Source organism: Pelophylax lessonae (genome assembly GCF_965119305.1).
Source record: "Pelophylax lessonae genome assembly, chromosome: 3".
In the NCBI taxonomy this organism is placed as follows: domain Eukaryota; kingdom Metazoa; phylum Chordata; class Amphibia; order Anura; family Ranidae; genus Pelophylax; species Pelophylax lessonae.
Genome location: NC_138770.1, coordinates 269133656 through 269152015, shown reverse-complemented (window position 1 = coordinate 269152015; position 18360 = coordinate 269133656).

Below are 18360 nucleotides of genomic sequence, written 5' to 3'. Positions count from 1 at the left end.
TTTAATAATAAACATGTTATACTTACCTGCTCTGTATAATGGTTTTGCACAGAGCAGCCCGATCCTCCTCTATTTAGGATCCCCTCCTGACGTTTCTGGCCCCTTCCATGTGCCCGTAGAATATTGCTATGGGGACACCCAAGCAGGCTCGCCCCACTGCTCTGCATGTCCATTCACACAGAGAACCGTGATTCTGCTCCGCCCCTCTCTCTTCTCATTGGCTCACTGGATGTGATTGACAGCAGTGAGAGCCAATTGCTCCCACTGTTGTCTCAGCCAATAAGAATGGAAAGCCCCTGCAGACTCGAGACTCTCATGCACATTGGTGGATCGCGATGGGGTTCAGGTAAGTATTAGGGGGAGCTGGGGGCGTGCTGCACAAGTACCTTGAGCCTTTAGAAGAACTTTAAAGTAATAGTAAAGGATCTTGTTTTAAAATAACAAGTATTTTATGTTTACCTACGCAATGGGTTTGCACAGAGAAGCCCCGATCCTCCTTTTTTTGGGTCCCCCGCCGATGCTTCTGGCTCCACCCCCCACTGAGTGCCCCCCTAGCAAGCCACTTGCTAGGGGGGCACTCAGGCATGCTCACTCCCGAGCCCGGTTTTGAGTGTCCAAAAGACACACAGAGCAGGACTTATCCCCACCCCTGCTCCCTCCCCATTTGCTCTGATTGACAGCAGCGGGAACCAGTGGCTGTCCCTGCTGTATCTAAGCCAATCAGGAGCGAGAGAGCCTGGAATCTCATGCAGATCGCTGGATCAAAATTGGGCTCAGGCATGTATTTAGGGGGGGGGGGCTGCGGGGGAAGCTAAATGCAGAAGGTTTTCACCTTACTGAATAGAATGCAGTAAGGTAAAAGAAACCTTCTGCCTCTACAACCACCTTAAAGTAGAGTTCTGGGATAACCCTAATTAATCTTAAAAAAAGCTCCCTCCCCTCTCCTATGCTTGCTAACCTGTTTAAGAAAGATGTGTATACCTATTTTCTTGCTTATCTGGTCCAGTCACATGATCTCCCCTGTGTCAGCCAATAGCTGGCTACAGGGGGAAGAGGGAGCGCTCTACAATGGCTGGTAAAAAAAAAAAAAGAGTGGTGATATCACCCATAAGCACCAATGGCCTATCCATTGTTGATGCTTTCTCCTCTGCCTTGCAGTGGTGCTGGCTAACACAGGGGAGCCAGATCAGGTGACTAGCCTGGCCTGAAAATAGGCATTCATATGCATCTTTCTTTCATGGGTTAGTAAGCATAGGTATCAGGAGGAGGAGGGATTACTTTTAAGACCAGTTAGGGTTATCTTGGAATTCTACTTTAAACACAATAAATAAATCAATTACTATAATTGTAGCAAAAACTAAAGATAACATTAAAACAGCAAAATGTTCTATTATAATAATTACATTTCTTTACCAAAATCAAAAACTCAACAAAACTTTCAAACGCTTTGTTGTGAGCTTTCCCCTTTTAAACATCCATAAATTATGAATTAACTTTGGATTTTAAAAGATATTCTTATTGATGCTAACATTCAACAAGGTCCACCTGTGTCTTTAACCTAGGTTTGTATAATGTGTACTAATGTGTAATGGTAAGAAATTTACCATTTAGAAGATGAAAATTCACTGTTATGAATGGAACAGACAATGTGTGAGCCAAACATCCAGCTTTTGGCAGCAATTCATCTGACTTGTCAGAACAACTGAGGATAATTTTCGTTTGCAGAGCTTTTCAAGGACCCTGATACTGCCACACTTGTCTTCCCATGATCTAATGATGTTTTATTAAATTGTTTCAATTATTTTCAAATTAATAAATCTAATGGGATTAAACTAATTACAAACAATTCCAACAAATTTGCACACCACAAAAGCCAAAATTGTACATTAAAGAGGATAGACTAATACCAAGTAAAACATACACTCAGGGCCGGCCTTAGGTGTTCAGGCGCCCTGTGCAAGCTAATTCTGTGGCGCCCCCACCGTGCGCATGACCACCCCCCCGCACATTTTCTTGCACTTTTTTGCACTTTATTTGACTTTTCTTTTTTATGATCACTAATAACTTAGCCCCCCTTACATTAGAGACCCCTCACAGAGCCCCCCTTACATCAAATACCACTTTACATTAGAGATCCCCACAGAGCCCCCCCTTACATCAAAGACCCCCTTACATTAGAGACCCCCACAGAGCCCCCCCTTACATCAGAGACTCCCCCCCACAGAGCCCCCCTTACATCAGAGACCCCCCTACACAGAGCCTCCCTTACATCAGAGACCCCCACACTGAACCTCCAGGCCGCGGTCGCCGCTTACCTCCCGCTGTGCGGCCTGATCATCTGCGAGCTGTAATGGCCGCACGGCGCCCCTATTGCCCATGGCGCCCTGTGCGGCCGCACCGCTCGCACACCCCAAAGGCCAGCCCTGCATACACTGCTATATAAGCTTAACCTCCCTGGCGGTATTCCCGAGTGTGGATCGGGGTGAAATTTCAGTGCCACTAGCGGTAACCCCCGAGCCACACTGGGAGGGACCGCCAGGCAGCATCGCTGGATCCTGGTAGAGGTTACTTACCTTGTCCCCAGGATCCTGCGATGTGTCACTGCAGCATACGGTGGCCGGATCTTACGCCCGATGCTGTGAGCCCCGGCTTCCGTCTCCTGCAACGTGACGCTTGCAGGGGGGTGGGACCGGCGGCAAATTTGAAAAGTAAAACACACAAACACACTGATATATTGTAATCCTATTGGAGTGTATGTAATCCTAAGAAGAACGCACAGTAAAAAAAAAAAATCATATGTAAATAGTTGGTTTGGGCTGCTCGAATTACTAGCAAAATGATTGTACCACTTTCAACACCTAAAATCGGAAATAATCATACCACCAGGGAGGTTAAAAACCGTTGCCTCACTTTTATATACTTCTTGTAAAATTGCTGGGAAATGTTCATTAAAACATATTTTCAAACGTGTCCATTTCTCAGTGGCTGCTTATACATAAGTCCCTGGTGGTGTGCAGATACAGCAGCAGGATCTTGGAAGCTCTATAACCTCGAACTTGATCTGTTATAGCTGGCTAGCCCAGGTCATAAACTTTTCTTGACATCCTTCTGTGTACATTAAAATGCTCAGCTGTCTGTGAAAGGAGCAGCTTCCAGTCATGTTGCACTCCTGGTACACCACTCAGTGGTTCCTTCTGTTGACCCCTAGGCCTTAACTATGTCTTGTAGTGATGCGTAAATTGGTGGGAGAGACCACAGACAACAACGGCGAACCAGAAGATCAACTTTCCTGCACATATCAATTTCTAAAAAGATTTCATAGGCAATCTCTCTGCATCAAAGCAGTGTTTATCAGTGTAGGCAGAAGGAGATGTAAGTATTTACCATCTTCTATTGCAGGGACACTTTCTTGGTCAACTTGATTTTAGATAGACAGGAAATTTTTGCACTCAACAAATGTGTTTATGAGTAACAAAGTGGCAATCAAAATTAGCCACTGGAACAGCTTTTTGGTAGTCAGATGAAATGTTACATTGTAATATAAATCCAGTATAGTGCCATCTTCATCTGAGTACATGCAGTTCATGAAGCTCTCCATCACAGGGAGTAAACAAGTCCAGTGTTGCTGTTCCTTCAGGTTCAAATCAGTGAGCACAAGAATCTCGAATCTGCCTTATATTGATTTGGTTTTAAATAAAGCAATGGTGCTCCAGATGAGCAGAGACAAGGAGGAAGACAAAAAAGGGATTAAAAGCCACGAAAGAGATCCTTCGAAGTGTAGCATTTAGTTGAACATATAAGAAAAATAAGTCAAAAAGTGTAGTAAACATATACTCACATCCATAAGGTTGCTGGATACCCGTCCTAGGATCAAACAACCTATTTTAGCACATGTGGAGAATATAATTGTCTTCACACAGAGTGTGGATGGTTGCACTCAATGCTCATCTGGGTTTGCCAGGAATTCTTGCACCATGCTAGGTTGGGATCAGATCCGGTGAACAATAGTAGAAAGAAGAAGGCCCAAAATTAAACCAGTGTGTGGTCAGCAGAGGCTCCCATTCAATAAAAAGGTGCTTCCAAGTGGATTCTTCAGAAAGGTTGATATTTATTGATCATGAAAACAGGTTAAGACATCAGGGCCTTTTTATCACTTTTAAATTATATATATATATATATATATATATATATATATATAAATATATATATTTTTTTTTTACTGTATATATCCTCCAACCTTTGGGTCCACATTGAAAATGTTTTGGTCATTTTTTTTATTTATTTTATTCAGTGTACTGTATACTTATTCCAGATCAAGTGGCCACTAAAGAGCCAGGAAATGCATAGATGGCGTTTTAACCTGTTTTCATGATCAAAAAATCCCAACCTTCTTGAAGATTCCCTTTGAAAGCCCCTTTTTATTGAACAGGCTGACCACACATTTTGGGGTCCTATTCTATCTACTATTGTTTTGGATTTGCTATTCTGATTTTCAGGAATATCAGTTTCTCTAGATAGCTACTACCTAAAGAGTACCAACACTCTTTTGTTCAAATTGATTTAAGTTACAAAGTTGCTTTAACGGTCAGTTATTAAGTAAAATAAAACAAATTAAAAAAAAAAATAGGACTATTCTTGTTTCATTTTACTTTTTTGTAAAATTAGTAAATAAGAAAGTAATCTGACAATTATAGGCAACAATTTCACTTTTGTTTGGATTTTCTTTTTACCTGGGTATTTAAATATCCAACAAATAGCTGCATTAAAGTGGAGCAATTAAAAAATCCTAAAATGTTGTTGCAGCAACCAAAAAGAAATGGCAGCAGGAATCTAATGGATAAACTTGTATAATCTGTATGGGTTAGTCTTTCTTCTGTTAAATAAAGCCAAATTCACGGTTAGCCCAATTCACATGTAAGTGGGGAAATTGTTAACAGCAAATCAAGCACAACTGTTGCTTGCTGAAGTGCGATGCCATACTGTTTGCTGAAAAGTTTTAGGCATGAATAATATCTGAAATGTTTTGTACTATTATGAACTGTAAAGGTCTAAATTCTTTTCTTTGCAACATGAACATATTTAATTGATTAAATCTTACTTAAAGTGGTTCTGAAGGCAGAAGGTTTTTTTAATCCTAATGCATTATATGCATTAAGATCGAAAACATTATGTGTGCAGCAGTCCTTCCTCAGCCCCCCCCCCCAATACTTACCTGAGTCCCATCTACATCCAATAGATGTTGCAGAAGAGCCTCTGCTATCCAGGACTCTCCCTCTTGATTGGCTGGGACACAGCAGTGGGTGCCATTGACTCTAGCTGCTTTCAATCAAAATCTGTGAGCTAATGAGGGGAAAGGGGGGCAGGGCCAAGCTGTAGCACCGTGTTTGAAGGGAAACACAGAGCAGCAGCTTGGCTCAGGTGCCCCTATAGCAAGCTGCTTGCTATGGGGGCACTCAGCAGGAGGGAGGGGCCAGGAGCACCAAAGAGGGACCCGAGAAGAGGAGGATCTGGCCTTCCAGTGCAAAACCACTGCTCAGAGCAGGTAAGTATAACATGTTTGTTATTTTTAAACAAAAGAAAATAAGAACTTAATATCACATTAAGACCCCATTCACACTAACACGACTTGTCAGGCGACTTGGTCGCCTGACAAGTCGCGGTGGGTCGCCTGCCATTGATTAGCACAGGACCCGTTCTAATAGGAGCGACACAAGTCGCTCCGACTTAGAAAAAGGGTCCTGTACTACTTTGGGGCAACCTGGAGGCGACCTGCATTGACTTCAATGATATGAAGTCCGTGCATGTCGCGCCGAAGTCGCAGGTCGCCCCAGCAAGTAGCGTCGCCCCTATGTGAAGGGGGTCTTAAGGCATTTTCTTTGATTTGGATACAATTTGGAAGAATTAGAACCCTTGTTAGGTTTTTATTGCTGTCCATGTCCCTGCTGGGAAGAATTATTCATCTCTTTTTGTGCTGGCGACCATAGTCATGGGGGTAGAAAAAATGTTAGATCTGTCTCTGAAAACAGGAGATTAAAGTGTTAATAAAGTCAGATTTAAAAAAAAATGTAAATAACAAACATGCAGTGGCGTCACTATGGGGGTGCGGTGGGGGCGGTCCGCACCGGGTAACACCCGCCAGAGGAGTGACACCGGCCCAGGATGTCTCCCCAGCTGCCTACAGTCTTCACTTCTCAATGTATGTACGGTCGGAGTACACTGAACTGAAGCAGCCCCTCCTCCGTGATGTTTACTTCCTGTACGGAGAGGAGGAGGGGGGAGGAGGGGGAGGAGGCACACCACGCTGCTGATTATGGCATTCTCTGTCACGATAGAGGAAGCTACCCTAGGACAAGGTAAATTGCAGATAACCCTTGCACTGCTGGCACATTATCACTGGAAGGATCGTTCATGTTCTTTTTAACTTCAAGAAAATTGAACTTCAACAGTATTTTATGTTTTAGGAGAGTGCTGCTGTAATATACCATGTACTATGGCTCCAGTCTCTTGTAAACTACAGAAGCATGCTCCCAGTCTCCATTATCCCCTGTACTATAATGTATGTGGAAAAGTGCACTGATAAATGTATGTGAGCTGCAACCAAAGATCCAATAGGAATAAATAGTGATGAAAAAAGTCTGGTGCGCTAAATTGTTACCATCATGAACAAGTGTTATGTGATACCAAAACTTGACCTTATTAAACAATTGTGATGATTACAAAAAATAAAATACAGAGTGAATAAATATTCCTTGAAAGAATATTACTTAAAACAAAATTATGCAATTGTCACACAGAATAAAAAGTCCAAATGTGAAAAGTGCAATGAATCCCAAAATAAAGTCCAATTAAAATCCACAGGTGCTGAATGTTGGGACGTGAAATAGTGGTGAACTGCTATTCAGAAGTGATGACAATCATGATACAAATGGGATGTGAAGGTTTCCCACCACCTCACAGATTTGCTTCTTACCAGAATTGGGTTGGTAAAGGGCAGATAGCAGAAAAATCGGTCCAAAGGGGAACCTCTGTGATGAAACCAGGAGGGAGTGCTGTGCTGAGACCCACACCTATATATAAAAGGGCTGCTTACCAGATCCCAATTATTTCAGGCTATTGGTTATTATGCAGACTCTCTGGAGGTCATATGTAAAGAGGGACTCCTGGTGCTCCTGGCATATAGATAAATCCGAGGTCCTTTTACTTCTTGATGTAGGATCAGTGGGAGGAGCCACTTCGTCTGGTGGGGAAGTCGGTATTTGAATTACCTGGAAATGTCAAATACCAGCGGTAGACGGAGATCTGATACATAGGAGACAATGAGAAGTGTAGGTAGTTGGAAGTTGACCGTCATATCTTAATCCTGTCCATGTGCAGAGAGGTAAGTGGCATTCCCACCCCTTGCTTTTGGACCAATTTTTCTGCTATCTGCCCTTTACCAACCCAATTCTGGTAAGAAGCAAATCTGTGAGGTGGTGGGAAACCTTCACATCCCATTTGTATCACGATTGTCGTCACTTTTCACATTTGGACTTTTTATTCTGTTTGACAATTACATAATTTTGTTTTAAGTAATATTCTTTCAAGGAATATTTATTCACTCTGTATTTTATTTTTTGTAATCATCACAATTGTTTAATAAGGTCAAGTTTTGGTATCACATAACACTTGTTCATGATGGTAACAATTTAGCGCACCAGACTTTTTTCAACCCCTGTACTATGTCCGCAGTCTCCGACAACCCCTGTACTATGTCCGCAGTCTCCGACAACCCCTGTACTATGTCCGCAGTCTCCGACAACCCCTGTACTATGTCCACAGTCTCCGACAACCCCTGTACTATGTGAACAGTCTCTGATCATCTCCTGTATTATTTCTACAGTCTCTGACCATCTCCTGTACTATGTCTGCAGTGTCTGTCCATCTCCTGTACTATGTCTGCAGTCTCTGACCATCTCCTGTACTATGTCTGCATTCTCTGACCATCTCCTGTACTATGTCTGCAGTACCTGACCATCTCCTGTATAATGTCTGCAGTCTGACCATCTCCAGTATAATGTCCGCAGTTTCTAAAAGTCTCTTGTATAATGTCCGCAGTTTCTAAAAGTCTCTTGTATAATGTCTGCAGTCTCTGAAAGTCTCTTGTATCATGTCCACAGTCTCTTGTATCATGTCCACAGTCTCTGACAGTCTCTTGTATCATGTCCACAGTCATTGACAGTCTCTTGTATTATGTCTGCAGTCTCTGACCATCTCCTGTATCATGTCTGCAGTCTCTGACCATCTCTTGTATCATGTATGCAGTCTCTGACCATATCTTGTACCATGTCTGCAGTCTCTGACCATCTCCTGTATCATGTCTGCAGTCTCTGACCATCTCTTGTGTCATGTCTGCAGTCTCTGACCATCTCTTGTATCATGTATGCAGTCTCTGACCATATCTTGTACCATGTCTGCAGTCTCTGACAATCTCCTGTATCATGTCTGCAGTCTCTGACCATCTCTTGTATCATGTCTGCAGTCTCTGACCATATCTTGTATCATGTCTGCAGTCTCTGAAAGTCTCTTGTATCATGTCCACTGTCTCTTGTATCATGTCCTCAGTCTCTGACAGTCTCTTGTATCATGTCCACAGTCTCTGACAGTCTCTTGTATCATGTCCACAGTCTCTGACAGTCTCTTGTATCATGTCCACAGTCATTGACAGTCTCTTGTACCATGTCCGCAGTCTCTTGTACCATGTCTGCAGTCTCTGACCATCTCCTGTATCATGTCTGCAGTCTCTGACCATCTCTTGTATCATGTCTGCAGTCTCTGACCATCTCTTGTATCATGTCTGCAGTCTCTGACCATATCTTGTATCATGTTTGTAGTCTCTGGCCATCTCTTGTATCATGTCTGTAGTCTCTGACCATCTCCTGTATTATTTCCACAGTCTCTGACCATCTCCTTTATCATGTCTGTAGTCTCTGACCATCTCTTGTATGTGGGAGGAATTTTGCCCTTTCCTTACCCCTACACTGAGTTACACACCCCTGTCTCCTGCACTCTTTTGTTTTGTACTCCTAATTTTTTTTTTTTATACATTACACACTCCTGGGCCCTGCGTTCTGTGCATTATGTACTCCTGGACCATGCTCTCTGTGTGTATCATGTACTCCTAAACCTGGCACTGGCTACAGCCTTCTGTGCATTACATTCATCTAAATCTTGAACCCATTGCATTACACACCCTGGACCCCTGCAGCCTGCGCTATGTATCCTAAACCCATCACTGGCTGCAGCACTCCCCAACCCCTGTGCTCTGCTTTACACGCTCCCACGCTATATACACAATACTGTACATTATGTACTTCTCACCAAAGTCTTCATTGTCTCAACAGTTGCTGGTTGCTATGCAGTCCCTGACTATTTTATTGAATTTATTCTTTAAGGTAGGCTCAGACAAAACAATCAAAGCATATTTTATAGGTACAAGGAAGCCTGGGTTTTGTTTAAACATATCCCTTAAGCTCCTCCCACAATTTACCGCGACCTAGCATGTCGCAGGTCTTTTCACTCCTCCAGTGTCCCTCATTCTGAAGTTCAAAAGTTGGGAGGTATGATTAAGCAGTGACAGCAGGCTCTTTTCCTCGCTCAGTCAACCAGAGAACAGGTAGCGAGCTGCAGGCTGTCAGTTTATCTTCCCCCACTCCCCCCGCCCTCTTTTCTCCTGTCAGCAGTGTAGGAGAAGAGAGAGCGTCTCTCATCTAAATTGCCGCCTAGCTTACTGCCCAGTCTTTTTCCCTTCCCATTGGCCACCGCTCAGGGCCAATCAGAAGAGACTAGGGGGGCATCATGGGACTTGTAGTCCCGGAAGATTGGCGGCCCCATTTGTAGTCCACAGGGAGCAGACCACAGCCCCCAGCATGCACTCTGCTAGGAGGAGAGATTGAGGACTGGGAACCTGGGAAAAATTTGAGGGAGTGAGTGCTACACCATAAACAGAGGACTGTACTGGGGGAAGTCAGAGAGAGCCACACTGCCCAGCACCACCAGAGAGAGGGCCATGCTGCTGCCCAGCACCACCAGAGAGAGAAAGACTTTGTCATTGCCAGGGTACAGACAGGCTACACTACTCACCAAAGTCAGCCTGGTCAACCCAGAGGGAGCGAACGTCTAACCAGAGGGATCACTGCTGCATTTTTGCTGGGTCTGGCAGGATGGCCTGTCAGCCATTATCCGTTACTGCTCCTAGGGACTGAGCCATTAGGAAGTGCCTAACCTGCTATCCTCTAGGCCTTATTGACCGTCGCAACCTGCTACAAAAAACTCCCAACGCTGAGCTGCTGCCCGGCCCGAATATAGGGGGAGGGGGTGACACCATGTTTTACCACACCTGGTGACACCAACCCTAGTGACGCCACTGCAAACATGTTATACTCACCTGCTCTGTACAGTGGTTTTGCACAGAGCGGCGCGATCCTCTTCTTCTCGGGTCCCTGGCGGTGATCTTGGCTCCTACTCTTCTTTTGTGTGTCCCCATAGCAAGCCGCTTGCTATTTGGACACACGGTGCGTGCTCGCTCTCGACCTGTGTGTCTATGGACCCGCGCTCTTCACTGCATTTGATTGACAGCAGCAAAAGCAGATAGTTCTTGCTACTGCTCGAATGCTTTGTAAAAAGGATAAGAGGGGAAAAAAGATGCAGCTGTGCACAACGCTGATCTCTTCTCCCCTCTCTTCCCCTTCACACAGGTAAGGGGGAGCACAGGGAAACTAAAAACGTTTCTTAACCTTAATGTAAGCAATGCATTAAGATAAAAGGTTTTTTTTAAGTTTAGTATCACTCTAATTGGAATCTTCCAATGGGGACATTATCTAGGATTGAATGGATCATTCTCACCTGATGTGCCTCTGGAAGAGAAAGTGAAGTCCTTCCCAGTACAGATAAATACTATATATTATAATATATTTTTAATATGAAGATTAGTATTAGTATTATTATTATTAATTTCAACACAAAAACAAAAGTAAAATTTTTTGCGTTGGCATTTTTCTGATATAACATTCTTCCTTGCCAGATTTTTTAAAATAAATAAATTAAAAGATTTTAGAAAGTATAGCTTAGTATTGCAAGCACATAGGTTTGTATTCCCATAGTTGGAGGACGGGGGGGGCGTGGCCAGGAGCGGCATGTGAGAGGACGCATCTCACTGAGCTCCCGCTGATATCCGTGCTTTGATCCTTTCCCCGGTCTCCATTCATACTTTCCGGGTCACCACAGATTCCCTGTACCATCGGGTACACGCCGGAGGTCTTCTCTCCATGCTTCCGGGCGATACTCCGCCGCAAAACTCAGGGTGGAATCCGGGATGTCTGGGCCCCAAGATGGCGCCGCACACGGCCTGCCACAGCGGACGAGAGGCTCTGAGAAGCCCGCTGCATCCAGTAAGTCCACCAAGTCCCCTAAGAATCCGCCGAAAGAGCCGCAGCGCGATATGCGCTATTATGCCCAAAAGTCCTCTGGCTCTGTGGGGAAGTGGAAGCACCCGGACACTAGTGTTGGCTCAAGTGATCCTGGCCCGGTCAGCCCGGGTGAAAGCGGCCCTGGAGTGGAGGATTGTGCGGCTGACTGTGTGGAGAATGTGGAGCGGGGCGACAGGGACGAGGAGGCACAGCCTACTCTTGCTGACATACTGTGGGCCATTAACAGGTGCAATGCAAATGTGGATCACCTCAAGAAACAGTTTGGGGGTCTGACAGAGGCTGTGTCCCTTCTTAGGCAGGACCTCCAGAAGGTCAGGGAGCGCACCACTGCCGTGGAGGGGAGGGTTAGTGACCTGGAGGACCAGCTGCCCCCCCTGACGAGGGAGTCCCGCCACACCGCTGGTATGACCAGGGCCCTGGAGCAGAGGACAGAGGATGTCCTGTTGGCCTCCTTGAGTTGGAGTTCGGAATGTGCTTACTTTATGTGCCTAGCTAGCGTTAGCTGTATTTCCTGTCCCCTGCCCCACCCTGTGTGGTTTCCGCCAGCCGGTGCCCCTGACTTCTCCGGGGCTCTGCTGTACTGCCACCCACCATGACTACCGTCCCGATTATTTCCTGGAATGTTAGGGGGCTGCGGGACCCACTTAAGAGGTCTATGGTCTCTGCGGCCCTGCGCAGGCATTTTCCAGCCATCTGTTCTTTGCAGGAGACCCACTTAGATGCTGACCACTCTACGCACACTTCGTACTCCCGTGGGGTGAGTGTGCTGGTCCATCGGTCTCTTGACTTTCAGGAACATCATAGCCTAGTTGACAGTGAGGGAAGGTTTGTGTTTATCTACTATAAATTGTATACTGTACACTGTGTCCTGGCATTTATATATATATACCTCCACCGTTTCACAGTGAGGTCCTTCGCCGGCTGGTGTTATATCTTATGAGCCACCCGGAGGTCCCGGTCTATGTTATGGGGGATTTTAACTGTGTGTTTGATGCTCAGCTGGATCGACATTCTGCTGCGTTGGGGAGTGGAGGCATGGGTCGATCGGCCTTGGCGAAGTTTGCTGAGGAACTGGGATGGACGGACCTCTGGCGGCTCCGTAATCCGGGCACCAGGGTCTTTTCATGCTTTTCTAAAACCCACACTTCTTTATCGCGCATTGATCTGTGCCTCTGCTCCTCCTCCGCTATTAGATATGTTGATAGTATTCACTATGCTCCCCGGGGTGTCTCGGATCATTCTCCTCTGGTGGTGTGCCTGGATGTGCGCCCATCCGCTACTTTGCAGAGGGCACCGTGGAAACTTAATGCTTTCTGGTTACACCTGTTTCCTTCCCATGATAAGCTTAGAGCTGCTATGCGGGAGTTCTGGCTGATACACAATGTGGCCGCCGAGGAGCGTGGTATCCAGTGGGAGGCTTTCAAAGCCTATTTGCGGGGTTTGTTTTTCCGGGAGGTTCAGGCCATCGAGAAGAACACGGCAGCTCAGGGGGTGCAGGCTGAGGGCTTGGTGACTCAGTTGGAGGCCCAATACATAGCGGACCCATCTGAGACTAACCGGGAGGGGTGGCTGCTGCCCAGGAGGCCCTGGTCTGTATCAATACCTCAGGTGCTGAGCGTAAGAGATTTTTTCCAACGTCAGGCATACTATGAGGAGGGGGAATCCACGGGCCGACTTTTGGCCAGGATTGCCCACTCTCATCAGACGTCGCCGTCCATTGGGGCACTCGCAAGTAGTGAGGGCCGGGTCGTTAATACCCCGGATCAGGTCATGGAGGTGTTGCCGTTGTTTTATGCTGCCTTATACCAATCCAGACAGGGACACTCTGCTGCGGAGCTTTCGGAATATGTGGGTGCCATTTCACTGCCTTCTTTGTCGGAGTCGGAGAGGGCCGCGCTTGAGGCTCCTCTGACTCTGGAAGAACTCCAATGTGCATCGGTCTCCTTTCCCAACTGTAAGGCCCCGGGGGAGGATGGGATACCAATGGAGGTATATAAGGAGTATGCGGAGGAGACGCTGCCGCATCTTCTAGAGGTCTTTTTGGAGGCCAAACAGAATATGAGGTTGCCACCCTCTATGTGCAGGGCCAATATTGTCCTCTTGTTGAAGCCGGGGAAGGACGGTCTGGACCCAGGGTCCTACCGTCCTATCTCCCTTTTACAGAGCGACATTAAAATCCTGGCGAAGGCCCTGGCAATGCGACTTAATCAGGTAGTTGCTTCCATTGTCCATGCTGATCAATCAGGTTTTATGCCACACAAGTCGACTTCCATTAACCTTCGTCGCTTATTTCTGAATCTACAATCCCCGGTGGACAATGGGGGCAGTAGGGCACTGCTCTCTCTTGACGCGCAAAAAGCATTTGATAGTGTAGAGTGGGACTACTTGTGGCTGTGGGCAGTTATGTCCAAGTTTGGTCTTGGTGAGCATTTTATTTCCTGGGTGCAGCTATTGTACCAGGCCCCTATGGCCACTATTAGAGAAGGTGGTAGGGTGTCCCGTCCTTTCTCTCTGTTTAGAGGCACTAGACAGGGGTGCCCCATGTCCCCTTTAATTTTTGCCCTGGCGATAGAACCTCTCGCTGCCCTGATTAGGTTGAATCAGGACATAGTGGGTTTTCGATACAGCACCTTGGAGGAAAAGATTATGTTATACGCTGATGACACAATGCTTCTGTTGGGTGATACCTCTGGTTCCCTGAAGGAGGCTATGGAGGTTATTACTACTTTCGGCTCTTTTTCGGGCCTGTTTATTAACTGGTCCAAGTCCTCCTTGATGTTGCTAGATGATACCCAGGGTTCTCGGGAGGTGGGGGTGACAGGGATCCCCATATCCTCTGAGTTCCGTTATTTGGGGTTGCAGGTGACTCCACAGTCCTTGGACTATGCACGCCTTAACTTGACCCCCCTCCTCGCCCGATTCAGGGATAAGGTCAAGATCTGGTCTAGGTTGCGCATGTCTCTGGCAGGTAGGGCCAACCTCATAAAAATGATACTTATACCCCAACTGCTGTATGCCCTTCCCAACTCCCCGGTGATAGTCCCCCTGCGATTGTTTCAAATTATCAACACCATTTTTAGATATTTTTTGTGGCTGACTAAGAATCCCCGCATAAAGTTGGAACACCTTCAGCGACCTAAGGAACTTGGGGAACTGGCAGTTCCTTATCCCTGGCTGTACTACTTAGCCTCCCAGCTTCAGCATATCGCTCGGGCCATGAGTGAGAAGGGGGAGGGGTCGATTGCAAGCCTTCTGGCCCACACTGTGGGCCGGGGGGACTTGGCGGCCCATTTGGAATCTTTGCGGCTTGGGAAATCTAGTAAAAGATATCCATAGTTAGAGGACTGTAACGGTCCAGTACTAAAAGCATTGCACTTTACTGTAAATAATTGCAGTTTGGGGCTTTTACCACATTCTGACATAGAACCCATATCAGTTTTTATTGCTGTTTTTGACTTGTTTAACATTAAAATAAAAAGTTTAATCTAGTGTTCAAGGTGAGAAAGACAAGAGACAACCCCCTTATTCCTTTTTCTGGCACAGAATTGCAAGATTACTCACGTGTTTACCTGCAAACAATTAAAACATGAACCAAAAGGTCTCATGCACATTGTATTCTTTTAGATGCCCTCTTTATAGGAGAAAAGCAGCAGAAAAAATACAATAAGAGCAGCGTTTTTGCATGCACATTTATGTGCTGTTGCGCATTTGGCAGTAATGCATTCTATTGGCCAGAAAAATTAAATATTTTATTCTGATCATTAGAATGCATTAATGCATGAGCATGCATAAACATGCGTTAACAAGCGTTAAGGAATGATAATGTGCATTTGTGTGGTTTTAACCCTAATGTTCCTCTTAGAATGTGCAAGTGATGTTTTTTGTCTTTTTTTCTGGCTCTAAACGTTTCTGCTTTTAAACATCAGTAAACACCTATGTGTGTATGGTCACTTAGACACATAGGCTAACATGGAGGGGCTTTTAGAGACAGCTAAATAAAGCCTGTAAAAAAGGCATTTTTGAGCTGCAGTGTGTATTAAGCCTAGTATACAGTTTCTTGTACTCTCTTTGGGTATTTAAGTTATCAAGGCTTAATTACTTTGAAATTACTTAGTGACTAAGCCTAACACCTTGTTAACCTAATTAACCAATGACATGGGTGTGATGAGCAGGCATGTAGTTCTAGGTAATCATTTCTTTGTTTCAAGCAGAATTTGTTCAGTCACCTGAAGAGAAACTTCTTTTCACAGATGTTTCATGTGCTTTCTATTCTGTGCTTCAAGCTCATCCTAAGGGACAACTCTGTACTTATTGCACTGGGACACCGACAGCTCTAAGCAAGTTATAAATGGCTATCTGAAGGCCTGGAATTGTCACTGAAAAAAACTAAACCATACTACAGGACAAAAAGATATATGATGCTGCATATTTGTAACGTGACCTTAAACAATGCTCCCTCCGAGACAGAAAAATCGTAACACCTGCTGTAACAGCTGTCTGTCCAGGAGAAACTCTGGTTTACTTTTTCTTCTGTTTTACATACACATTTTTTAAAAAAAAATCATATCAGAATAAGATATTCCTTTTATAAAAGTAATGTGAGTTAGGGAAAGCAGAACCTCACAGAGCCTAGTGAAGATTTTCCGTACGCACAAGTGGTGACTGCAGTTTTACTGGTCTTGAAATTAATAAGGAGTCTAACCAGCAAGAAATCCTCACACCTGCTGTGCAGTAAGATCCATCATGGCTGTGATTTGCAAATGGATGTACTATTTAAACACCACAAATATCTGTTGTCACCCTGTTTTACTGTCACGGTTTCACTGTAGAGCTCACCTGTCACATATGGCTCTGCTGGTACCTATGATCGTACAAGCTTGTGGTTTGTCCTTATCTTCTTGCTGCTCTGGTTCTGCTGGTACCTGTAATTCCACAAGCATGTGCTCTATTCCTGCATCCTACTGCACAGAGCTGGTAGCTATTGGTGTTGCCTGTCTCAGCCACTTATTAATATACCTTGCCCCTTGGCCACTTCCTGGCCAACCTCCCAATCTTCCATGTTATTTAAGTCACCTCCCATTACCCAAACAAAGAGTTATACCTACCCCCCCCCCCCCCCCCACACACACACACACACATACCGTTCCAAGAGTACCTTGTTCCAGTTCGTGTTCTTTGCTCCAGTTCCTAGATTGTGTTTTTATCTCCTAAGTTCCTTCGTGACTCCTGTGTATCTGGTTCCTTTCATTCTCTTTACCCCAATGCACCTACCCTCTGCCTGTTTCTTTGTTTAACTGACTTCCCATGTGCCGGCCCTGTCTCTCTCTCTCTCTCTGGTGTCCCTTGTCTGCCGTTTGCCCTGACCATTACCTTGTTTCTCTAAATCTTCATATTGTCTCTTCTCGCTTTGGCTCCACCAGTACTCCTGCTCAGCTTCCGTATCCACTTTTACTGATTTGACTTGACACTTTCAAAGGTGGCGAATTTAGGGGTCTGAACCTGGCACCAGCTCACAGCAAAACTTATTTCCACCACGAGGAGTTCTAGTGAAGGCTTAGACTTGTAAGGGACCTAGATTAGATCTCTGCTTGCTCCAAGCTGAACTAGGTCCCACCCTGCTTCTTCTTTGATAATATAGTAACCTAATGGTAGTTTAGGAGACACTCCACCATCTTGTGTCTCTTACGTTCCTGGCCTGAGACCCACCATCTCACATATTCCCAACTAGGTTGTTGTTAAATTTCCCAGGTAGGTGATTCCAAACATCTCCATGATGCTTGGGAACAACCTACTTGCCAAGTTCCTTCAAACACTGTGTATAAGTGCATCTAAAAGAATCAATGCTGGTTTGAAGACAAAGGGTGGTTACACAAAATATTTATTTGATTTGGATTTCTCTTCTGTTCATTTACTTTCTGATTTAATCATTGGTTAAAATAGGCAATTGACACTTCTATTTCTGAAAGCATTCCTAATTTACAGCATTTTTTCACACCTTCCCAAAACATTTGCACAGTAGTGTATGTCTCACAGAACACACACACACACATAATCATAATGGATAATCATTTGTGTTCATCCCTATGCACAACCTGGGGGTATAAGGAGAATGGCGTATATATAGACACTGCTGTCTGGCACTTTTTATCTCTGAGAAATGTTTATCCTGCCCATTCACATTTCTATCCAAGAGCAGCTGGTCTTCTGTTTGACCCACCAACATTGTTTATTACTAGATACTACAAAAAAAAAAAAAAAAAATGGCTGGAATGGTAACTGTCATTGTATATCTATAGTTCGTTTAATAAAATTAGACCTCCTGACACAGTTCGATACAGAGAATTCTGCAAATATTTTAGCTACAGGAACAATCAGAAGAAGATTTTAAGCATCTGCTGCAACCTACTTTCAAAAACCTATGCAACAAAAGCATATGTGTAATGATGAAATACACCTGTCTCAGGTACAAATATTGCACCTGTTCAGCTACTAATAAAATATAGTACTAAAAAGCAACACCTGTTCTTCAATTTAATATATCTGACAAAACTCACAAAACATTATGTATAGTTACAGTAAAAATACTGTTAAAATTAAAACTGTCATTCTAAAGATCTGCCAATTTTCTATCCTGCAGATAAAGAACGAATGTAAATAAATGGAAGAAGACCAGCGGTGGTTTCAGAACCTACATTAGAATCATGTTTATACAAGAGGAGTACAGGAGAATAAAACACCATGAGCATAACACTGCTTGCACGGATGATAGGTTGGAATATCAGCTTTAAATATGCAGTCAGTTTAAATTCAATGGGCTTTCATAGAAGACCATTCAATGGGTTCCATAGTGTGCTTCACCAGTTTAGCATCCAGCTGGTACTTGAAGGAAAAATAG